The 26,436-nt window shown below is 42.6% G+C and overlaps 1 protein-coding gene across 49 annotated transcripts in view; it reads right to left on the bottom strand.

Moving 5' to 3' along the window:
• Positions 1–26,436, bottom strand: part of ATG10 (autophagy related 10) — a 271,675-nt gene that overhangs the window by 198,749 nt on the left and 46,490 nt on the right. The gene's annotated exons all lie outside the window — the stretch shown is intronic.

Genomic DNA, 26,436 nt, shown 5'->3' with positions numbered 1-26,436 from the left:
ATAATAATCTTCCTAGAAGAAGAGGAAATTATAGACACAGAAAAAAAGACACGCAGGGGAGAACTCCCAGGAAGACAAAGATAGGAGTGGTGTACTCATAAGCCAAAGCACGCCAAGGATTGCATCAAAGGTCTTCTAAGAAGTCACAGACGGGGCTGGTGTTGTGGTGCAGTGAGTTAAGCCGCCACCTGCAATATTGGGATCCCATATGGTCACCAGTTAAGAGTCCTGACTGCTCCACTTCCAATCTAGTTTCCTGCTAATGCTCCTAGGAAGGCAGCGGAAGACGACCCAAGTGCTTGGGATCCAGCACACACATGGGAGACCTGGATAAAGTCCCTTGTTCCTGGCGTTGGCCTGGCTCAACCCTGGCCATTGAAGCCAACTGCAGCCAACTGGGGAGTGAACCAACGGATGCAAGATCTGTCTGTTCTCTCTGTCATGGAAAATGAATATTATGAAAATTTTATGCATGGATTTCAAGATTTTTTTGTCCCAAATAACCTTATCTTCCAATTCCATTTTTCCATGAACTTTATGAAGTGCCCACAGAGAAGAGGCAAGGAAAGACTGACCCTGAAAAGACCTTGATTTCGGACTTCTAACTCCTATAACTAGAAGAGAATGAATTTCTGTTAGTTTAAGTCATCCAAGATCGTAGTCCTCTATTCTGGCTGTCACTACACGTTTAAGAGATGCAGTGGCACTATGACACTGTCCTGCAGGAGGCTGAGTTTCCAGCCGCCACCACTCACTTCTGATTGGCAGGACCCAACTCACTCAGACCGGCCAGTACCTCTGCCACAGGTTAAATATTTTCCATCTCATTCCTGCCTCTCTAGAGAACTGTCAGATTATCTGTACTAACCTTTAATTATTTCATTAAGGTTATGCATTTTGCAGATAGAATGATTGCTTTAAATCCCACCTCTCTATCATCCAAGCTCAAATCACATCTTCCGGTAGCTTTCTGCCACCAAAATCCTTGTTTTGGACAACATAAATTTAATCCTGGCTTTAGCGAAGAACAGTGCATGCAGTGCCTGTGGCCACCACTGTTGCTGCTGCTGTTTCACATCCAGCGTCTACTCCCCCTCCTGTAGGAACAGCCACCGATCTTCCTAGAGGGAATCATTCCCTGCTCCACCTTGAGTGTCAACATGGCCTCGATATCCAGGGACAGTCAAAGGACTCCCCCCAACCAGCCAGTCTTGTTGGCCTCAGACACTTTGGAAGACTAATGATTTTTAATCAGCCAATGAGATGCCATTCAAGACTTGTTGAGGGGAAAGGGGTTGTTCTCTTTTCCACTGAATGAGAATGGGAAAAAGAAAAATCCCTGGAAACCATCATGTAGTTATATGGAGCAAAGAGAGCAAGGCCATGAGATGCAGGGAGGATGGGTTTTTATTACACCTGTTGTACCAACTCTTCCTAAAGCTGGTTATACCAACCCTACACAAAGCTGGTTACACCAATAACTACTTGAAGCTGACTATACCAAACCAACCTGAGGCTGTTAACACCAACCATACTTGAAGCTAGTTAACCACACATTTTTCAATTACATGGCTCCAAAAAGTTCCTTCTATGCTTCACCCAAAAGGTTGGATGTTCTATCACTGGCAATCAAAGTAATCTTGCTGTTATATGACATATATTGTGCATGTCAGTTTAAAGACAGAAAATATCTATTATATCATCATTCTCATTATGGCATACAAAAGGTGAAGAGAGACTGATAGAAAAATAGACTCAGCCCTTATTTGGTATTGGTGATTTTTTTTTCAGTGTCAATCTCAAGAATCAAGAATAGCCTTGAAAAATTAAATACAATGGGGAATAGGGAGGGAGCCTACTGCTCTAGTCTAAGGGAAGATAGTTAAAAACAAAAGTTCAGAGAGTACAATTTCAGGAAACAGAGAGAAAACTGCAGAGGAAACTCCATGCAAATTAGACACCATGGATCTATGTGGAGGGTGTGGACGTGCACAACTCAGGACCCCAACAGTTGAGAGCCTCAGCCCCAGCTTTGGAGAGTGAGGTGAGACCAGACTGCAGCAACCCAAGCCACCAGCAAAAAAAAAAGCTGCAGGAAAAGGCTAGCATGAGTCCAGCTTGTAACCCAGTTGAAAAGTATACCTGCCAATCTAGAGGGGAAAAAATGAAAAAGGAAGCAAATTTTTCCTTCTCTAACCACCCAGCACCAGCATCCTGTAACTATCTGAGAGAGGACAGGTGCCATTTTGGACATATGTAATAGCTGCTCCAGCTTGTGTACCTGTGCCCAGCAACCAGCTGACAGGAGACACCTCAGTCTGGCTGGGAGCAATGACAGGGAGCTGGGTGCTCGTGACTGTGGGAGCCTTGTATGCTGGGACTATGAATACACTGTGGCTGCATGGGAGGGTGCAGGGTGTGGCTGGGTGTTTGGGCAGTCATTCTCGGTGATCCCATATACTCCAGGCTCCCCGATTCCCTGGTGAGGGCCATTGCTGCAGGATCCATGCCCACACTGAGGACAGCACAGGTCCTTTGTGTGGTTCTCATGGCAGCAAGGATGAATATTACACCCACTGGGGCTAGGGCGCACACATTAGTCTCCTTGAAGGAAAGGAGGTGAACATGAGACTATGCCAAAGGAGCTGATGAAACTCTCCCCTCTGATTTAAAAGAGAGAGAGAGAGAGAGAGAGAGAGAGAGAGACCATGCCCAACTTTGGTATCACCCTGGACAATCCCCTGACCCTGGAGCACTGAACAGATCGTCCGAGCCACACTCAGCACATGCCTCGGGTATTCACTGAAAGAGCAGATATTCCATTAAGCCACAGAGCCATAGTACAAAGATAAAAGCTATCGGGGTGGGGGGGGAGTCAACAAATATCTCCACAAATACCTAAAAATAAATGCAGAAATTCAAAAGGCAAGAATAAAAAGACAACATGACACCCCCAAAGTAACACATCAACACTTCAATACTAGAATGTAATGATGAAGAGATTTAAGAAATGCCAGAAGCAGAATTCAAAAAACTGATCACAGGATTACTTAGAAGTAATCAGAAGGAAATCCACAAATTAAATAAATTCATACATGACATGAATAAAAAATTTTCCCATGAACTTGAGATTTTAAGAGAAATCAAAATGAAATATCAGAAATGAAATCAGTAGAACAAACAAAAAAATGTGTGGAAAGCCTTAACAACAGACTCGGTGAGGCAGAAGAAAGAATATCCGAGTTCGAAGAAAAATCTCTGCAAGTTTTAAAGTTAGACAAAAAAAAAAAAAAAAAAAAAAAAAACCAACATAAGGGACTTAGGAGTTCCTGAAGACATAGAAAGAGATAATGGATTAGAAGGCCTTTTTAGCAAAATAATTACAGGAAACTTCCCCATTTTGGAGAAAGAAAGGGAGGTCCAAGTACAGGAAGCACACAGAACTCCTAATAGACATGACCAGAAAAGATCTTCACCATGACACACTGTAACCAAACTCTCCACAGTAAAACATAAAGAAAAGATTCTAAAATGTACATGAGAGAAACGCTAGATTACTTTCAGAGGATCTCCATTGAGACTCACAGATGAATTCTCATCAGAAACCCAACAGACTAGGAGAAATGGTGAGATATATTCCAAGTCTTAAGAGAAAAAAAAACTGTCAACCCACAAAACTGTACCCAACAAAGCTCTCCTTTATGAATGAAGGTGAAAAAAAGACCTTCCATACCAAACAAATTGAAAGGGTTTGTCACCACTCACCCAGCCTTAAAAAAGATCCTTACAGATGGGCTACAGACAGAAACAGAAACATGGTCATCACTATGAAAGAAGGTGAAGGCAGAAAATCCCCCACTAAAAGTACAAAGGAAACCCAAAGCAAACAGTGAAAAGATTTATGGGAAAATGACAGGGCCAACTCATTACTTATCAACAGTCACCTTGAATGTACATGGCCTCAATTCTGCAGTTAAAAGACACAGACTGGTTGAATGGATTAAAAAACAAGACCCACCTATTTGCTGCCTACAAGAAACACCAACAAAGATACACACATACTGAAAGTGAAAGGATGGAAAAAGATATCCCATGTTAACAGAAAACAAAAATAAAGCTAGTGTAGCCATCCTAATATCACACAAAATAGACTAACACCAAAACAGTTAAAAGAGACAAAGAAGTGCACTATGCAATTGATTAATGGATCAGTTCAACAGGAAGATGTGACTACAATAAATGTACATGCACCTTTACAGGGCACCTGGCTATTTAAAAGTAATGTTAATGGGTCATCAACTTCTTCTACGAAACCAACATCACCTTAATTCCCAAACCTGAAAATTAAGAGAAAATGAGAAAGAGAACTACAGACCAACTTCCCTAATGAACATAAATGCAAAAATCCTAAACAAGATTCTAGCCAGTCAAAAACAACAAAACATCAGAAGGATCATTCATCCAGACCAAGTGGGAAATATATCCCTGGTATGCAGGGATGGTTCAACACTCATAAGTCAATCAAAGTGGTACACCACATTAACAAAGTGAAAAACAAAAATCATATTATTCTCCCAATAGATGCAGTGAAAGCATCTGATAAAATACAACACCATTTAATGATGAAAACTCTAAGCAAACCGGGTATACAAGGAACACAATACAATTTATGATAAACCCACAGCCAGCTTCCTACTGAATGGGGAAAATTTGGAAGCATTCCCATTGAGATCCGGAACTAGACAAGGATGTCCACTCTCACCACTGCTATTCAATATAGTCCTGGAAGTTTTTGCCAGAGCAATTAGGCAAGAAAAAGATATCAAAGGGATACAAATTGAGAAGTAGGGAGCCAAACTCTCCCTATTTGCAGATGACATGATTCTATATATAGGACATCTAAAAGACTCCACTAGGAGGCTATTGGAACTCATAAAAGAATTTGCTAAAGTGACAGGATATAAAATCAACACACAAAAATCAACAGCCTTTGTATACACAGAGAATGCCACAGCTGAAAAAGAACGTAAAAGATAAATCCCATTCATAATAAATGCAAAAAATACCTAAGAATAAACTTAACCGAGGACATCAAAGATCTCTACAATGAGAATTACAAAACATTAAAGAAAGAAATAGAAGATGACACATAAAAAAATGGAAAAATCTTCCATGTTCATTGATTGGAAGAATCAATATCATCAAAATGGGCATATTACTGAAAGCAATTTATAGATTCAATGCAATACCAATCAAAATACCAAGGACATTCTTCTCAGATCTAGGAAAAAATGATGTTGAAATTCATATGGAAACACAGGAGACCTCAAATAGCTAAGGCAATCTTATGCAACAAAAACAAAGTTGGAGGCATTACAATACCAGATTCCAAGACATACTACAGGGCAGTTACAATCAAAACAGCCTGGTACTGTTACAAAAACAGACAGATAGACCAATAGAACAGAATAGAAATGCCAGAAATTAATTCACACATCTACAATCAACTCATCTTTGACAAAGAAGCTAAAACCAATTCCTGGAGCAAGGACAATCTGTTCAACAAATGGTTCTGGGAAAACTGAATCTCCACATGTAGAAGTATGAAGCAAGACCCTTACCTTACATCATATACAAAAATCACTCAAAATGGATTGAAGACCTAAATCTATACCCCTATATCACCAAATTATTAGAAAACATTGGGGAAACCGTGCAAAACATTGGCATAAGCAAAGACTTCTTGGAAAAGACCTCAGAAGCACAGACAATCAAAGCCAAAATAAACAAATGGAATTACATCAAATTGAGAAGCTTCTGTACTGCAAAAGAAACACTCAAGAAAGTGAAGAGGCAACCAACAGAATGGGAGAAATTATTTGCAATTGATAAAGGATTAATAACCAAAATATATAAAGAAATCAAGAAACTCCACAACATCAAAATAAACAACCCAGTTAAGAAATGGGCAAAGGACTTAGGCATTTTTCAAAAGATAAAATTAAAATGGCCAACAGGCACATGAAAAAATGCTCTAGATCACTAGCCATAAGGGAAATGTAAATCAAAACCACAATGAGGTTTCACCTCACCCCAGTTAGAATGGCTCTCATACAGAGATCAACAAACAACAAATGCTGGTGAGTATGTGGGGGGAAAAGTACCCTAATCCACTGTTGGTGGGAATGTAAATTGGCACAGCCATTGTGGAAGATAGTATGGAGATACCTCAGAAATCTGAATATAGACCTACCATAAGATCTAGCCATCACACTCTGGGGAAGTTACCCAAGGGAAATGAAATCAGCATTTGAAAGAGTTATTGGTATCCCCATGTTTATTGCAACTCAATTCATAGTAGCTAAGATATGGAATCAACTCAAATGTCCACCAAATGAAGAATGGATAAACAAATTATGGGATATGTATACCATAGAATACTATACAGCAGTGAAAAAAGAAAGAAAGAAAAAGAAACATGTCATTTGCAAAAAAATGGATGCTACTAGAAACTAGTGAAGTAAGCCAATCCCAAAAGGAAAAATGCCATATGTTCTCACTAATCTGTTTTAACTAATAAAGCACCCACAAGGTCACCCACAGAAGTGAAACCGACACTTTGAGATGCAATTACTTTGAACAGCCCTTGTCTCGACTGCAGAGGAACAGCTTTGTTTTCATACTATTTGTTGAACTCTTATAGTATAGAATTAATCTTACATGTATGAAGTTAATTGAAAATACATCTTAGTAACAAATAAGCATGGAAATAGGAGAGGGAGGTTCAGGAAGAAGGGTCTGTATGCAGGTGGGAAGGCAGGTAGAGTGGGAAGAATCATGTTCCTCAAGTTGTATATGAAATACATGAAGTTCATGTACCTTAAATAAAAGGTTTCTGGGCTAAAGAAATTAAATGAAAAAAGAGATATTCTGTTATTTCACAGTTATGAACATAAACACTGAGGGAGGAAATTGACATTAAATTGTATTTAATAGTTTTTTTTTACATTTTTTTATCTATTGGGAAAAAAGAAAAATTACGGTAAAAGGAGAGTTTTCCACATTTGATTTCCCTTCTTCACAGAATGTGTTGCCTCTAAATTGTTTTAAGACACAAAACCACGTCTTCAGGGCCAGTGTGTGGCACAGCAGATAAAGCCACTGCCTGCAGTGCCAGCATCCCATATGGGCACCAGTTCACCTCTGGCTGCTCCATTGCCGATCCATCTCCCTGCCAACGCACCTGGGAAAGCAGTGGAGGATGGTCCAGGTACCAGGGCCCCTGCACCCACGTGAGAGACTGGAAAGAGATCAGTCCAGCCCCAGCCATTGCGGCCATTCAGGGAGTGGACCAGTGGACAGAAGATCCTTCTTTCTCGCTCGCTCTCTGCCTCTGCCTCTATAACTCTGCCTTTCAAATAAATAAATAAATCTTGGAAAAAAGAAGGAAAACAAAAGAAAAACAAAAACCATGTTTCGTTCCTCACTGTCGAAGGACACTTCGCAGAGAGCCACACCCTGGACTCAACTCCAGAGTCCACTGCACTCAGCATACAACACTTAAGTCAAAATCTGCCCTAACTGCTCCCATTCAAACTCCTCTCTCATTCCCGGCATTGTCTCTGGACTTATCATAGCTTATAGTTTAACAGTAACTATTCTGTAATTTGTTAACATTTAGGATAGAAGAGTATCTAAGGAACTTGTCCTGTGGCTAAGCAGGAGCGTAGAGGGAAGGGGACAGCAATTCTCTTGACCTGAGCCTTCTTTTGTTTATCAAGTTGAGTCTGCCAGAGAGGAGTGAGGCAGAGCCGTGCTCACTGGCTCTCATAGATCGGGATAGGCCTATACTTTGCACTTGGACTAACTTGATCAAGCCATCAGGCATGGTCTAGGGGTTCATCAGACATGCAGACTCTCCTGCTGCACCCCAGACCACCTGAATCTGTATCTAACAGAAAAGAAGTTTCTCAATATATAAAAAAACTTAAATTTCCTCAAAATATAAATAATTACAACAAATCAATAAAAGACCACTGAATAGGAAAATGAGCAATGGATCTATAGATAGTTCAATAAAAAGGAAATACACATGGATGAATATATCTTCAATGTTACTCATAAGAAAAATGCAAATTAAAAACTCTGATAACATTTTTTACATATCAGATTGGCAACAATCAGAGAGAATGAAATACATGGTGTAGAGAGATACGTGGATAAAACAGGCAAAGACTCTCACATTGCTAGGGGCCAGGAAGCTTAAATCCATGCAAATCCTTGAAGAGCAAGATAGCAATAACTAATAAAATTAAAAGTGCACATACCCTGGACCCAGAAATGTTACTTCCAGGAGTAATTTGCCTTTCAGATCAGTTGCACAAGTAGGAAATAAAATTCATGCAATCACATGTACCAACGTATTGGTACAACCCAAACACCTTTCAGGGTGGATTGGTTAAATAAATTATGGTATATCCAAATAACAGAATACTATTCAGCCACAAAAAAAAAAAAAAACTGAATAAATTCTGTATATTTCGTGTTAAATCACAACCAAGACAGGTCTTTCATGTGTTTTAAGTGTAGAACACTATGCGTACGCATGTGAAATCTACCATTTTTTAAATGTATGGTGCCTGCTGTCCGTACACTATTTTGCTACAAAAACACCACAGATCCTCCTATCAGTGATGACCTCTGAGAGTCTGAGTAAGAAGACAGGAGTTTGAACTTTTTTTAAGGTACCAGCCCTACTGTGCCTACAAACAAGTAACACTTCATTTTAAACAAGTAGCTGATTGCCCTTTGCACCTGTGTGCCTCCAGGCCAACGCACTGCTGCAACAGATCCCAAACTTGATCTCATAAGCAGAAAACATCCTGTAGGCCTTACAGAGTCCCAGAGAAACCCATGAGTTTTCCAGTGGAGTGCTGACAGCATTCTGGATGGAGATCTAAGGCTTTCCAACAGAGCATGTTTGGGGCTGCTTCTTACAAGCTGTCATAAGGCTGTGCCACCCAGGGAGCCGTGTTGTGCCTGCTGGAATCCAGCTATCCAAATAATGACAGGCTTCTGCTGCTGAATTTTACTAAGATTTTAACGACCTTCTCCAGGAAAAAATGCTGTTTTTTTTAAAAGGTTTAAGGGGAAGAGTGTTTATGTGAAGGTCTCAGCTTCGCTTTGGAATAAAGCACTGCATTGGACTCAAGCTCAAGTTCACTGCCCAGACGGATCGGCTGCAGGAAGGGCTTGGCAAGGTCCTCAGGGAGGAAGACAGCTGACGTTTCTAGGTCACTGCCTGCAATGATCAAGCGAGGTCTTCAAGGGCAGTGGAGCCCTGAGGACAGGGACAAGCCTGGGCCACCGTCCTCAGCAGATTCCTCTTTCTTGTTGGAGGAGCACACCAATGCTAGCAGTAGCCACTCAAAACTGATTAACATTGGGGCTGGAAAAAAGAAACAGCTACTGCTGAAAACAAAGTTTACACCAGGTAGGTCAGGCATGGAACTAATATCCATCCATTTTATCTATTTATTTTTAAAGAAGTATTTATTTATGAGAGAGAGAGAGAATCTTCTATCCACTGGCTCACTCCCCCAAATGGTCACAAAGGCTGGGGCTGGTCGAGGGCCAAAGCCAGGAGCCTGGAACTCCATCTGGGTCTCCCACATGGGTGGCAGGGGCCCAAGTACTTGGGGATATCATCAGCTGCTTTCCCAGGCACATTAGCAGGGAGCTGGTTAGAACTGGAGCAATCGGGACTTGAACTGGTGCTCTGATATTCAATGCAGCATTACAGGGAGCAGCTTAGCTTTCTGCGCCACAACACCAGCCCCCAGTAACTGTCCATATTTTTAAAAGCCAAAGTGAGATGGTATAGGAAAAAACTGTTACGGATGTGGAACACAATTCTGAATATATTAACGCCCACTCCGAGTACCCATTCCAATCTCAGTAATACTGGCTTCAATTTCCTAATCTGTGACACTTTCCAGATGCATGTGTGGATTGTAGCCATGGCTGACTCTGATGCCTCTTGTAGTACTGTACACAGAGACAAGTTAAAATAAAGAATAACAAGGGGCCAGTGCTGCGGCACAGCAGGTTAAAGTCCCAGCCTGCAGCATCAGCATCCCATATGGGCGCCAGTTCAAGTCCCAGCAGCTCCACTTCCAATCCAGCTCTCTTCTATGACCTGGGAAAGTAGTGGAGGATGGCCCTGCACCCACCTGGGAGACCTGAAAGAAGCTCCTGGTTTCTGGCTTCGGATGGACTCAGCTCCAGCTGTTGTAGCCATTTGGGGAGTGAACCAGAGGATGAAGGATATCTCTCTTTCTCTCTCTCACTCTCTCACTCTCTCTGTTTCTACCTTTCCCTGAAATTCTTTCAAATGAATAAAATAAATCTTAAAGAAGAAATTAAAAAAAAAAAAAAAAAAAAAAACAAAGAGTAACAAGATCCATCGAAATAATTCATGAATAGCTGCTGGTCTTTGGCTGAGACAAAAAATTCAGAAGACTCAAGAAACCAAAATCTCATGGGGGCCGGTGCGTGGTGCAGTGGGTTAATGCCCTAGCCTGTAGCGCCGGAATGCCATATAGGCGCCGGTTCCAGACCCGGCTGCTCCACTTCCGATCCAGCTCTCTGGTATGGCCTGGGAAAGCAGCAGAAGATGGCCCAAGTCTTTGGGCCCCTGCATCCATGTGGGAAACCCAGGGCAAGCTCCTGGCTCCTGGCTTCAGATCGGCGCAGCTCCGGCCGCTGTGGCCAACTGGGGAGTTAACCATCGGATGGAAGACCTCTTTCTCTGTCTCTGTTTCTGTCTCTCTCTCTCTGCCTCTCCTCTTTCTGTATAACTCTGACTTGCAAATAAATAAATAAATAAATATTTTTAAAAAGAAACCAAAATCTCAAAAATGAAAGAAAATAAGGATGTGATATCTTGACAAAGACCTCTGCATGTCTCTAGCTCTTCCCAGTCCTCTGCTGTGTCAGGGTTTATGGAACACGACACATTCACTACGTAGTCCTGGCACATCACAGAGCTTTCCAGGGAAGGGGTTGTAGAACCGCTCAGGAAACAGTGAGTGCCACCTGAGGAAGCTGGGCCTGTGCCTCTGGGCAAGAGTGAGACGTTCTGGATGCACTCAGTCCCACAGAAGCTGACAGTAACTGCTGCAGCTGCTCACTAGCTGGGAAGCACAGCACACAAAAACACCATGGCTGCAAACCCTTGGACGGAGGGCTCTAGAAGAGCCTTCCTGGTGGGGTCCTGGAACAAAACTGAAGGAGGATCTGTGCAACTCTGACTTCAAAATGTCTCTGTCCAGCAGCAGCAGGCCAGCACATCATGCTGCCCTCTATCACGGTGCCTGGTTCAGAGTCCTGGTTGCATAAACAGACTCAACACATGCTTCAGTTAGGCTTCCATTTCTAATCAACCTACAGGCAACATGCAGAGGGCTTATCTATACAGACCAGGATCTAAACATTACAAATCTTGATGATGTAAAAATAATAGTGTAATTAATCAACAATCAGATGGAACAAGAAGGAAGATGCGCAGTAATATAAATTCCTCATCTATCATAGCAGGAATCAAGTTATTGTCTAAAGATGAGAAATCGGGAAATAGAAGTATATTGTTTAAAGTTATGGGGGAGGGAGCTGGCGTTGTGGAAAAGCAGGTAAAGCCACCACCTGCAATGCCTGAATCCCAGAGGGCAGCTGGTTCATGTTCCACCTGCGCCACTTCCAATCCAGCTCCCTGCTGATGGCCTGGGAAAAGCAGTGAAGAAGGCCCAAGCACTTGGGCCCCCACTAACCACATGGAAACTTGGAAGAAGCTCCTGGCTCCTGGCTTCTGCCTGGCCCAGCTCCAGCCATTGCAACCATCTGGGGAGTGAATCAGCTCACTCGCTCGTTCGTTCTCTCTCTTTCTACCCCTCACTCTCTATAACTAACTTTCAAATAAATGAATAAATCTTTTAAAAAATAAATAAATTTCGGGCTGGCACTGTGGCACAGCAAGTTAAAGCACTGGCCTGAAGCGCGAGCATCCCACATGGGCTCTGTTCTAGTCCCGGCTCCTCCTCTTCCAATCCAGCTCTCTGCTATGGCCTGGGATAGCAGTAGAAGATGGCCTAAGTGCTTGGGCCCTGCACCTTTGTGGAAGACCTGGAAGAAGCTCCTGGCTCCTGGCTTCGGATCGGCGCAGCTCCGGCCATTGCGGCCAACTGGGGAGTGAACCATCGGATGGAAGACCTCTCTGTCTCTGTCTCTCTCTCTGTCTCTCTGCCTCTCTTCTCTCTCTGTGTAACTCTGACTTTCAAACAAAAAAATAAATTTTTAAATAAATAAATTTATAAGGGGAGAAAGATGAGGAAAAACTGATTAACAGATACTAAGTTATGGTTAGAAGAAAAAAGTTCTGGCATGCTATTGCACAGTAAGGGAAATACAGATGATAATGTACTACATATATATACTTATATGCTAGAAGAAAGAACTTCCAAAGGTTTTACACTAAAGAAATGATAAACGTTTGAGGAGACAGATATATGTACCCTGATTAGAACAGTACATGATGTACACATTTATTGAAACATCATATAGTACATCCCATTTATATGCATAATTTTTATGTACCAATTAAAATCTTAATAACAAAAAAAATAGAGTAGGGGCCAGAGCTGTGGCATAGCAGGTAAAGCCACAGACTGCAGTGCCAGCATCCCATGCGGGCACCGGTTCCAGTTCCAGTTGCTCCACTTCTGATCCAGCTCTGTGCTATGCCTGGGAAGGCAGTAGAGGATAGCCTGGTTCCTTGGGTCCCTGCACTCGTGTAGGAGACCCAGAAGAAGCTCCTGGCCCCTGGCTTTGGATTGGCACAGCTCCAGCCAATGCAGCCAATTGGGGAGTGAACCAGCGGAAGGAGGATCCCCCTCCCCCCCACCGCCTCTCCTCTCTCTGTGTAACTCTGAATTTTAAATAAATAAGTAAATCTTTAAAAAAAAATAGAGTTGTATGGGTAACCATGAGATTAACTAACAGATTATTTGTCATAAATCAAATTTCTATTAAACAAATTAAAATCACCCATACAGTGGAATACTGCATAATTAATAAAAATAACAAGATAATTATGCATATGCCAACAAATAAAGGCATTAATGATATAACATTAGGTGGAAAAAGTAAGTTACAGGACAATGATCCCATTTATGTAAATATATGTGTAAATATGTGGACATATTTTATATGTGCATAGAAATGAACCATAGAATTAGAGAATGAAACATATTCATCTTTATTTCCACATATCTATATTTTATTAGAATTTTCACTATGATTATTGTTTTTCTTTGTAAATCTTAAATAAAATAAATACAGACACACTCATGAAATAAAAATTAAAGTTAGTACATTTGGGAGACTGAGACACAAGTCAGGAGCAAGGCAAGTTCATTACAACTTTCCTTCCACTCTGCAAGCATTATGATTCCAAGAACCCTGACATGTTCAAAGCTGGCCTTTGTCTCTATTTTCTCCCTGCTTTGAGCCAACCCTCTAGCTCCAACATTTGATGCCACTTATGGCTTTGAATCTCCATCTCTGTTCAGTGAAAACACGCTGAAAACCCCAGCACTACGCTCATGCATGTAGGAAGCTTGTTTTCTTACAAGCCCTGCGCCTTTTGGTCAGCAGGACTCTCAGAGACCCAGCAGGTCCCTCTCTTCTCTCCAGCCCTTGCTGACCCCGAAGGAGCAGCAGGAAGAGCTCTACTCAGCCAGGCCTCTCCCGCGAGTCAAGGCCCCTCAGTGACAATGATCACAGGGAAAAGGAGCTGAGGAAAAGCAGTCACTTGTCAGGCCAAAAGAGAAGGCTACCGGGCACAACGTGGTGACCTTATCTGAGGTAGCACCGTGCACGCGTGTGCACACACACATGCAAGCCTGCCTCTCTCACAGCGCCTTCTTAGATGGTGAGGACCTTTAAACGGCATTGACTCCCTCTCCCTTTTCACAGCCAAAGCTAGGGTTCCACTTTCCTGATGAACGGTCTGTTTTGCTGTTAAGCATTTTCTTTCCTCTCTTTCTTTTTTAATACTGTTTTGTTTGCAGGTTTTCCAGTTTTCCCATTTTGGGTTTTCAATCTTCGGTTCATAGATGGGGGACCTCCGTGGGTGCCCTCACACTTGTGATAATATTTAGCAATCTGCTCTGGGCTCCCAGAGTGCCCTGCTCTTTTGTGCCAGAGGAATGGCCGGCGGATGCTATAACCAGTGCAGGCGATGTGGGGCTGCTGTAGAAAACCAATTTTTCCCTCTCTTTGTTCCTGCTTCCTTCCAATTTAGGTTTATAGAGATTTTACCATATTTTGTCTGCTCTCACTGAAATGTTCTCAAAGATTTAGTTTTGCTTTTCTAATATCACAGATTAAAAATACATACAGATGGCCCAGGTTCTGATTTAACCTACCTTGATTTCTGGATTTAAAGTTACTCCAAATCTCATTCCTCTCATAAATAAATGATTGATTTTTAAACCATGGCTGTTGCAAGAGAATACTCAGAGAATTAAGAGATTAAAGAAATTTTATACTTTGTTAAAATGAAAGAAGTTTGATAGTACTGATGGGAGGAAAATTATCAGGGTAGCAAATTGTTGCTATACCTGGAAAGCAGTACAAATAATTTATCAACTTCCACAGATTCTGGTGAAATGAAAGGTGTCCAAAGTTAAGCAGTTCACCTCAAAGAAAGATCCTGCTACAGAGTGCAAAGTCACATGACAGGTGGCCTAAAAATAACACAACTTTATTCTCTTAGCCTGTGGAGGGCAGAAGGCTGGAAGCGAGGCGTCAGCAGGGCCGCACTCCCACTACTCTCTAGTGAAGAGCCTTCCTTGTCTCTTTCTGCAGTGGCTGCTGCGACTTGTAGACCTGCCACTCCAACCTGCCCAGATCCCTCTTCTTACAAGGACACCAGTCACTGCACTCAGAACCCACCCTGATCAGGAGGACCCCATCATGCCTTGACCACATCTGCGGTGACCCTATTTCCAAAGTCACATTTGCAGGCCCTGCAGATAGGAAGTGGGGGGCAGGTGGGAAGGAGGCGCATGGTTACTACTCAGTCCTGCACCGGTGCTGAGGCAAGGGGAGGTGGGGAAAATGCAGAGGCACAGCTGCTGCACCTAACACAGACACAGTGAGCCCTAAGAACAGCCGAGGCAGGACTGTCAGTGGCCAGTGCTGCAGAGGCTGCTCCTGTCTGGGGAAGCGGGCCTGATCCTTGGGGCTGCTCCTGGAAACCGGAAGGACTGAGGAGGACGAGGCAGAGGAGCCAGCTTGCAGAGAATGCTGCATGGTAGCACAAGCACCGCTTTCTAATCCATGGAGCCTGGATAACAGGAGGTTGAAGATTCTGCTGAGGTCATTCGGCTTGCCAAAAAGAGCGTTCAGTACTGACTTCTTGGATCAGCACCAGACGCGTGGCAAACGCGTGAGGTCAGCAGAGAGGGAACAGGAGGGAGCACAAGGAAGCAGAGAGGGAGGATGTAATCCACTCAGCCTTTTTTATATCTAACTGTAGCAAGTTTCCTGACATGTTTCCCAGAATGAGTCACAGAAGCTGCCCTCCTAGTCATCTCCATTCCAAGCCTGTGCTTGTTTAGAGCGCTTACATTGAGGTCCCTCTCCTTCCACGTCATCTCTCAGAACTGCTACATCCCGGAGCCTGGCATTCATTCACCCAGAAGTGGAGGGAAGCTGTGGCCTGGGCAAGGAGAGCTGGGGAGTGAGGCTGGCCCAGCGCAGTGCAGGCAGCAGAGACAGCCCTGTCCTTCTTCCTGCTTTATACCCCAAATGTTTCCCTTCCATAGGCCAGTCAGCTACTCCTACTTCTGCGTTCCCAACGGTAGGAATAGAAACAGATCAGATGAACTGATGGTCATATACAACTTCAAAAACATTCACAGAAAGTATATATTATGGATAAGTTAGACATGCATTTCAAAATATTTTGCACCCAAATCAGCGCATTGTTACATTCGGTTTTTCCATACTTTTATATATAAGACTTATTTATTTGAAAAGCAGAGAGACAGAGAGAGATTTTTCTATCCCCTGGTTCCCTTCCCAAAGGATCACAATAGTCACAGCTGGTTCAGGGAGCCATCCAGGTCTCCCACATGGGTGGTAGGAGCCCAAGGACTTGTGCCATGTTCCACTGCCCTCCAAGGCACAGGAGCAGGAAGCTGGAGCTGAAGCTAAGCAGAAGATGGCCCAAGAGGCCCAGCAGAGAGGAGCATCATTGGAAGGGGTACTTAGGCCATCAGACTGAATCTGTGGGAGGGAGGAAGGAGAGCAGGAAGGGAGTGAGACTGGTCAGTGAGGGCTCACGAGTGGTCCAAGCCAGCTGGAGCCTAAAGGCTCGTCAGGACTTGCCCTACCAAACCCTAAAAGCCATACTCTAGCAACCAAACCGATTCTGTGTTTGGGGGAAGGGGAGCAGCAGGCAGAAGTGGGAAGGGGTTGAGCTGGTCAGTAAACACATGGTTAGACAAAGAATAAGCTCCTGTGTTCCACTGTACAGTGTGGTGACTGTAATTAATTGATGATGATGTATTGTACTATTTCAAAGTAGCTAAAAGGGAGGATTTTAAGCATTCTCACTATAAAAAATTAAATATTAATAATTAGATAATATGATAACTAGCCTTATTTCATCATTCCATAGTATATAAGAGCTTCAAAAAGCTCATGGAAATGTGTAGTATAAAAAAACTATGTATGGGCCGGCGCCGTGGCTCAGTAGGCTAATCCTCCACCTTGTGGCGCCGGCACACCGGGTTCTAGTCCTGGTCGGGACACCGGATTCTGTCCCGGTTGCCCCTCTTCCAGGCCAGCTCTCTGCTGTGGCCCGAGAGTGCAGTGGAGGATGGCCCAAGTGCTTGGGCCCTGCACCCCATGGGAGACCAGGAGAAGCACCTGGCTCCTGGCTTCGGATCAGCGTGGTGCGCCGGCCGTGGTGACCATTGGAGGGTGAACCAATGGCAAAGGAGGACCTTTCTCTCTGTCTCTCTCTCTCACTGTCCACTCTGCCTGTCAAAAACAAACAAACAAACAAAAAACCAGCAAAACATCTGTGCTTTCATAGAACATGAGAGAAATTAAGGAAGACAGATAATATTCAAATTTATATAATGTTATAGCATGGTGCTAAGTACTCAGAGAAGAAACTGTTGGGAAGATATACAAAGAAGTCTTTTTGGATAAATAATCAGAGAAAGCCTCTCAGAAGTAAAGACATCTGAATAAAACAAAGAGAAATAAGCAAACACAAAGCAACCCAACAATCTAAGGGAGGGGATTGCAGGCAGAGGAGGCAGAGGGTCTGTGGCAGGAATGAGCCTGGACATGTGAAGACAGCAACAGGTCAAGAGTCACATCAGGTCAGGATCTGTGGGCCACAACAAGTGGTTTACATTTCTATACCTTTTTCTTTCTTTCTTTCTTTCTTTCTTTCTTTCTTTCTTTCTTTCTTTCTTTCTTTCTTTCTTTCTTTCTTTCTTTTTTTAAGACAGGCAGAGTGACAGAAAGAGAGGGAGAGACAGAAAAAGAAAGGCATCTTCCATCTGCTGGTTAACTCCCAAAATGGCCACAATGGACAGGGCTAATCCAAGCTGAAGTCAGGAGCCTGGAACTCCATCCGGGTCCCCCAAGTAGGTGGCAGGGGCCCAAGCACTTGGGGCAGGCTCTGCTGCCTCCTAGGTGCATTAGCAGGGAGCCGGGTCAAACGCAGAGCAACTAAGACTCCAGCCGCTGCTCTGGTATGGGATACCAGCATCAAAAGCAGGGCTTAACCCACTGCCCCACAATGCCAGCCCCGTATTTTTATATATTTTATTCAGTTTACAATGAAATTATTCTAAAATAGAATATTGGGTCACAAAACGTTAACTGATTTTTCTTCAACAAGTAAAACCACAGTGGGGAAAAAAAACCTAGTTTAATCACAAACAGACAAAGCCCTGTTACATCAATCACAGTATATTTTGTTCTGGTACATTCTTTATGTTTGGGCCCCTGTGCCCACATGAGAGACCCATGTGAAGCTCTTGGCTCCTGACTTCAGCCTGGCTCAGCCCTAGCCATTGCAGCCATCTGGGGAGTGAACCAGTGGATGGAAGATCTCTTTCTCTGTGGGTCAGACTCCTGGCTACTCTCTTCTGACCCACTCCCTGCCAATGCATCTAGGAAGGCGGCAGAAGATGGTCCAAGAACTTTGGCCCCTGCTACCCACATGGAACACCTGGATGTACTTCCTGGATCCTAGCTTTGGCCTGGCTGTGTCCCAGCCATTGTGGCCATTTAGGGGACCAGCAGATAGAATCAATCAATCTCTCTCTCTCCCTCTCTCTCTCTCTGTCACTCTTTCAAATAAAAAAAAAAGTATTGTACACTTCAACATAGAAGGATGTCAACAGCTCTCACAAAAGAAATGATAAATGTTCTAGGTGATGGATATGGTAATTATCCTGATTTAATCATTACACAATGTATACAAACATCAAAACATTACACTGTACTCCATTAATATGTATAATTATTATGAGCCAATCACATTGTTAAATGTTATGTCAGAAGATTTTTCTGTTATAAACCTTGAGAAAAGTCACTCTCAATGGTTATCCGAAAGTGTATATGGGTGGTTATAAAAGTTCACAATAAGTATATTCACTACCATTAAAAACTGATTCAAATTTTTTACAAATGCAGTGCATCTTTGTTTACAAAGTTTTCCCCTCAGAACTCAGAGTACAGCTTTGAGTCAATTATTGACAGAGTGTTTAAAGTTTCTGATATTTACTGCCAAGATCTTTTCCAAGTCTGCCTTCCAATGCCACCAGCAACGTCTGTCTCATCCACCCATGTCAGGACAGGATTCATCCTTTCAGTTGTTTTATAAATCTGTTCTGTTTGTATCCTTTGCTAACTTGATGTGTAAAGCTCTGTTTCACTGGTGCCTCTATTCTGTATTTCTTTTACAAGTAGGTTAAAGATTGCTGCAAGTTTTTTGACAGCTCTGCCATTAAGATGTGCAGTTGGTTTGTTTCACTTCCTCTTCAAATGGGCAACCCTATGATCACGTCAACCAATAAAACATGGAAGATGTGACCCTATGCCAGCTGTAGGTCTACCCGTAAAGAGAACGGGACACGTGGGAATCAGTCTCTTGGACTCCTGAGCAGCAGCTATGAAGTAGAATGACCACATGAAGAGGCCCCCAGATCCCATGTAAGACCCAATCCACCTGGAGTAGTTGCTCCTGCCTGTGAGTGAAAATGCTGGAGCCTGCAAACCAGCTCAGCTGGCGGACGAACACCACCAGCTGACCTGAGGCAACACCTCGTGAAGCAGAAGAATCACTCTACCAAGCCCTGTGGAAGTCCCAACCCATGAAATCATTCAAAATTATGAATAGGTTTCTAATTGTTTTTGGCACCAAAAGTGACTTGTTATAATATTACTGAAAACATACTTTTTAAGGAGAAATTAGCTTTATTATGAAGAGACATTCCATATTAACCCAAGAAACCATGGTAATTTAGACAAGAAAACTGTACTATAACAAGTTATGAGTCTTAAAAAAAGTAGCAAGAGTACAGTCTCAGGGAAGAGTTAGGGAGAAAAAAAAAAAAAACAGAGGAAACTACACAAATTGGAGGGACACAATGGATCTACATGGAGGGCACAGACACCAACAACTCAGGACCCCAGCAGCTGAGGGCCTCCGCACCAGCATTGGAGAGTGAGATGAGACCAGACTGCAGCCCAACCCACTGGTGAAAAAGCAGAACAAAGAGCCTAGAGGGAATTCAGCTTGGAGCTCCATGGGAGATAGTGTACCTGCCAAACTAGAGAAAAAATGGGGGGGGGGGGCACATTTCTCTCTCTCTGAAAAACGGTGTCCTGTAACAAGCTATGGGGAGCAGGTGCCATTTGGACATACACAGCAGCTGCACCAGCTCTTGTCCATGCCCAGCAAGCAGCCAAGCGAGAATGCTGAGTCTGCTGGGGAGAACAGACGGGGGCTGGGTGCTGGTGACTGTGGGAGGCTTGTCTGCTGGTATTGTGAAAACACTGAGGCTCCGTGGGAGGACTCGGGGTGTGGCTGGGACTCTGGGCAGTCACTGTGGGAGGCTCCACACGCTCAGGGCTCCCTGTTCCTGCCAAGGGATGTTGCTGGGCATGGACATGAGCTCACACTGCAGACTGCACAGATCCTCTGAGAACCTGCACAGATCCTCTGAGATCTGGAGAACAGAATAGAGCCCCCTGGCCACACCCACCTCACACCTCAAGCTACTAACTGAAAGCAGACACTCCACTAATCTGCAGAGGTATAATACAAAGATAAAAGATGCCACAGCGAAAAGAAAAAAAAAAAAAACAAAGAAGAAACCAACAAGTATCTCCACAAATACGGAACAACAAACACACCTAATCAAGAAACACGAATAAGGAATGCAATATGACGCCCCAAAAAGAACACAACATATCAATGTTAGATTGTGAAGATGATGAGATTGAAAAAATGCCAGAAACAGAATTCAAAAAATTGATAATAGGATCACTTAGATGTAATCAGAAGCAAATGCATAAACTAAGGAAATCTGTCCATGACATGAAAGAAATTTCCCACACAAAATTGAAATCTTAAAATGAAATCTTGAAAATGAAGAATTCAGAGGCCGGTGCCGTGGGTCAATAGGCTAATCCTCTGCCTTGTGGCGCCGGCACACCAGGTTCTAGTCCCGGTCGGGAGGCCGGATTCTGTCCTGGTTGCCCCTCTTCCAGGCCAGCTCTCTGCTGTGGCCAGGGAGTGCAGTGGAGGATGGCCCAAGTGCTTGGGAGCCCTGCACCCCATGGGAGACCAGGAGAAGCACCTGGCTCCTGCCTTTGGATCAGCGCGGTGCAGCGGCCGCGGTGGCCATTGGAGGGTGAACCAATGGCAAAAGGAAGACCTTTCTCTCTGTCTCTCTCTCACTGTCCACTCTGCCTGTCAAAAAAAAAAAAAAGAAAAGAAAAAGAAAAAAAGAAAAGAAAAAGAAAATGAAGAATCAGTAGAACAAACAAAAATGGGGTGGAAAGCCTTAACAACAGACGATGAGGCAGAAGAAAAAATAGCTGAGTAAGAAGGAAGCACAGGAAATTATATAGTCAGACCAAGCGCAAGAAAAAAGAAACTAGAAAACTAAAACACACTGTTGGTAATCTACAGGAAACTATCAAAGGACCCAACATACAGGTTCTAAGAGGTCCTGAAAGCGTGGAAAAAGAGAAAGGATTAGAAGGCCTTTTTAGCGAAATAATACCAGAAAATTTCCCCATTTTTGAAAAAGAGACACCAAAGTACAGGAAGCAGATAGAATTCCTAACCAACATGACCAGAAAAGATCTTCACCACGACACATTGTATTCAAACTCTCCACAGTAGAACATAAAGAAAAGATTCTAGGCTGGCGCTGCGGCTCACTTGGCTAATCTTCCACCTGCGGTGCCAGCACCCCAGGTTCTAGTCCTAGTTGGGGTGCCAGATCTGTCCCGGTTACTCCTCTTCCAGTCCAGCTCTCTGCTGTGGCCCGAAAAGGCAGTGGAGGATGGCCCAAGTGCTTGGGCCCTGCACCTGCCTGGGAGACCCAGAGGAAGCACCTGGCTCTTGGCTTCAGATCGGCATAGCACACCGGCTGTGGCAGCCATTTGGGGGGTGAACCAATGGAAAGAAGACCTTTCTCTCTGTCTCTCTCTGTCTAACTCTGCCTGTCAAAAATAAAAAAGAAAAGAAAAGATTCTAAAATCTGCACGAGAGAAACACCAGGTTACTTCCAGAGGATCTCCAATGAGATTCACAGCAGACTTCTCACCAGAAACCCAAAAGTCTAGGAGATAATGGCAAGATATGTTCCAAGTATTAAGAGAAAAGAACTGTCAACCAAGAATACTATACTCTGCAGAGCTCTCATTTGTGAGTGCAGGTGAAATAAAGACCTTCCAAGAAAAAAAGAAATTGAAAGAATGTCACCACCTGTCACAGTCCTACAAAAGATGCTTAAGGATGTGCTACACACAGAAACATAGAAACATGGTCATCACTACCAAAGAAGGTAAAGGAAGAAAATCTCCCAGTAAAAGTATAAAGGAAACCCAAAGTAAAAAATAGGAATATTTATGGAAAAATGGCAGAGCAAAGTCATTACTTATCAACAGTCACCTTGAATGTAAATAACCTCAACTCTCCAGTTAAAAGATACAGACTGGTTGAATGGTTTGAAAAACAAGACCCATCTATTGGCTGCCTACAAGAAACACCAACAAAGAAATACACAGACTGGAGGTGAAATGTTGGAAAAAGATACTCTCTGCTAACAGAAACCAAAAAAGAGATGAGAGATGGTGTAGCCATCCTAATATTAGACAAAATAGACTTTAACACAAAAACTGTTAAGAGAGACAAACAGGGGCACAATGTAATGATTAAGGGGTTAACTCAACAGTAAGATATAACTATTATAAATGTATATGCTGCACCTAATTACAGGGCACCTGGCTATCTAAAAGAAATGTTAAGGGATCTAAAGGGAGACATAGACTCAAACACAAAAGTAAGAGGGATTTCAATACCCCATTTTCAGCAATGGACAGATTAATCAGACAGAAAATCAGTAAGAAAATAGCAGAGTTAATCAACACTACAGACCAAATGGACCTAACAGATATCTACAGAACTTTTCATCCTACATTGCATAATACACATTTTTCTCAGCAGTACACGGAACCTTCTCTAGGGCTGACCACACGCTAGGCCATAAAGCGACTCTCAGCAAATTAAAAAAAAAAAAAAACTGAAATCACACCCTGCATCTTCTTGGACCACAATGCATCTCAAAGACCTAGAAAAACAACAGCAAACCAAACTGAAAAATAATAGGAGAAAAGAAACAAAATTAGAGAAGAAATCAACAGAATTGAATCCAAAAAAAATATAAAACATCAGCAAAACAAAGAACTGGTTTTCTGAAAAAATAAACAAAATTGACACACCATGGGCCCAGCTAACTGAAAAAAGGAGTGAAAAGACCCAAGTCAATAAAATTAGTGATGAAAAAGGAAATGTAACAACAGACACCACAGAAATAAAAACAATCATCAGAAATCACTACAAATAGCTGTATGCCAACAAACTGGGAAACCTAGAAGAAGTGGATAGATTCCTGGACACATACAAACTAACTAAATTGAGCCATGAAGATACAAAAAACCTAAACAGACCCATAACCAAGACAAAATTGCATCAGTAATAAAGACCTTCCCAACAAAGAAAAGCCCAGGACTAGATGGCTTCACTGCTGAATTCTACCAGAAATTTAAATAACTAACTCCAATTCTTCTCAAGTTATTCAAAAAACCATTTATGACAAATCCATGGCCAGATTCCTATTGAATGGGGAAAAGTTGCAAGCATTTCCACTGTGATCCAAAACCAGACAGGGATGCACACTCTTACCACTGCTATTCAACATAGTCCTGGAAGTTTTCGCCAGAGCCATTAGGCAAGAAAAAGAAATCAAAGGGAGGTCAGTGGAGGATGGGCCCAAGAGCTTGGGTCCCTGTACCTGCGTGGGAGACCAGGAGGAAACACCTGGCTCCTGGCTTCAGATTGGCACAGCATCGGCCATAGTGGCCATTAGGGGAGTGAACCAATGGAAGGAAGACCTTGCTCTCTGTCTCTCTCTGTCTATAACTCTACCTGTCAAATAAAAAAAAATCAAAAGGGATATAAACTGGGAAAGAGGAAGTCAAACTACCCTATTTGCAGATGACATGATTCTATACATAGGTGATCCAAAGACTCTATCAAAAACAGATGGATAGACCAATGGAACAGAATAGAAACATCAGAAATCAATCCATGCATCTACAACCAACTTATATTTGATCAAGGAGCTAAAACCAATCCTTTGGAGCAAAGACAGTTTCTTCAACAAATGGTGCTGGGAAAACTGGATTTCCACATGCAGAAGTATGAAGCAGGACCCCTACCTTATACAAAAATTCTTTCAAAATGGATTAAAGATCTAAGTCTATGATGTTATGCCATCAAATTATTAGAGAACACTGGGGAAACCCTGCAAGACATTGGCATAGGCAAAGAGTTATTGGAAAAGACCCCAGAAGCACAGACAATCAAAGCCAAAATAAACAAATGGGATTACATCAAATTGAGAAGCTTCTGTACTACAAAAGAAATACTGGGAAAAGTGAAGAGGCAACTTACAGGATGAGAGAAATTATTTGCAAACTATGCAACTGATGCAGGATTAATAACCAGAATATATAGAGATCAAGAAACTCTACCAAAAAAAAAAAAAACCCAGTTAAGAAATGGGCAAAGGACTCAAGACAGGCATTTTTCAAAAGAGGAAATCCAAATGGCCAAAATACACATGAAAAAATGGTTGGAATCACTAGCCATCAGGGAAATTCAAATCAAAACCATAATGAGGTTTCACCTCACCCCAGTTAGAATGGCTTTCATACAGAAATCAATGAACAACAAATGCTGGCATGGATATGGGGGAAAAGGTACCCCAATCTATTGCTGGTAAGAATGTAAACTGGTAAAACCACTATGGAAGACAGTTTGGAGATACCTCAGAAATCTGAATACACACCTACCATTTGACCCAGCCATCCCACTCCTGGGAATGTACCCACGAGAAATCAAATCATGTTGCCTGCATCCCCACGTTTACTGCAGCTCAATTCACAATAACTAATACATGCAATCAATCTAAATGTCTGTCAACCAAAGACTGGATAAAGAAACTATGGGATATCTACACTATGGAATACTACACAGTGGTAAAAAAAAAAAAAAGAAAGAAAGAAATCCTGTCATTTGCCACAAAATCGAAGAATCTGAAAAAACATTATACTTAGTGAAATAAGCCAGTCCAAAAGGGACAAATACTATATGTTCTCCCTGATCTGTGATAACTAATAGAGCACCTAAAACGAAATCTGTAGAAGTGAAATTTACACTTTGAGAAAGAATGACTGAAATAACCATCATCTTGACTGTAGAGGAACAGGTTTCTGGTTGGTTTGTTGGTTGGTTTTCTTCTTCATACTATTTGTTGAACTCTTAGAGTTAATTATATGTGTATAAAGTCAACTGAAATTGATCTCAGTAAAAAATAAGAGTGGAGGGGCTGGCACTGTGGCACAACGGGTTAACACCCTGGCCTGAAGCGCCAGCATCCCATATGGTCACAGGTTCAAGACCCGGCTGCTCCACTTCCAATCCAGCTCTCTGCTGTGGCCTGGGAAAGCAGTAAGAATATGGCCCAAGTCCTTGGGCCCCTGCACCTGCATGGGAGACCCAGAAGAAGCTCCTGGCTCCTGGCTTTGGATCGGCACAGTTCTGGACATTGCGGCAACCTGGGGAGTCAACCATCGGATGGAACACCTCTCTCTCTCTCTCTCTCTCTCTGCTTCTCCTCTCTCTGTGTAACTCTGACTTTCAAATAAATAAATAAATCTTTTTAAAAAATAAGAGTGGGAATAAGAGAGGGAGGAGGAGGCTTACAACTATAAAGCTGTATAGTTCTGCATACATTCCTACAGACTAACTTCTAAGGGTATAGTATAAAAACTTGCCATGGGACCCTAAATCTCATTCAGCTGGGTGGTAAAAATGCCATCTTAAGTGTTAAAGTGATCACATTAAATGTTAAAGTGATCATATAGAGAGGACTAAGTGCTAAAGGGATCATATAAATAAGATCAAGAGTCTGCAAATAATAATAGATAGAATTAGAAAGGAGAAAATGTTCCAACATGGGAAGCAGTCCATACAGCAGACTCATAGAATGACAAACACTTTAAACAGCACTCTGACCTCAGAATCAGCCCTTAAGGCTTCCTGGTCTGGCTGAAAAGCCCATGAAAGCATTTCAGATATGGAAATCCAAGACACTGTGGCAAAAAATGTTCTACATGAAGGATCTCTGTGAGTGAGACCCCAGTGGAAAGAAGTGACCATCAAAGAAGGGGGTACTTTTCTCTGAAGGAAAGAGAGAACTTCCACTTTTCTCAGGGCTTTGTCTAAATACTAATAGAGATTATAGATGCAAAAGGCTTCATAGCCTTGGCAGCTCATGTCAATAGCCCCTGACTTCATACATAAGAATCATTTATGTGTCAGGTGATCACTGACTTCATACATAAGAGTGTTACCTTCTAAATTAACAACAAGAGTCCCATGTAAGACTTCTGTCCTCAATGAGTTGTATTATGAGAACTGTAAAACTTCTCAAACAGTGTGTGTGTGTGTGTGTGTGTTGAAATCTTTATTTAGTACAG

The sequence above is a fragment of the Oryctolagus cuniculus genome, chromosome 14, assembly GCF_051225735.1.
Source record: "Oryctolagus cuniculus isolate XC-2025 breed Fujian yellow rabbit chromosome 14, ASM5122573v1, whole genome shotgun sequence".
Taxonomy (NCBI): domain Eukaryota; kingdom Metazoa; phylum Chordata; class Mammalia; order Lagomorpha; family Leporidae; genus Oryctolagus; species Oryctolagus cuniculus.
This window is presented reverse-complemented; position numbering and strand designations above follow the sequence as displayed.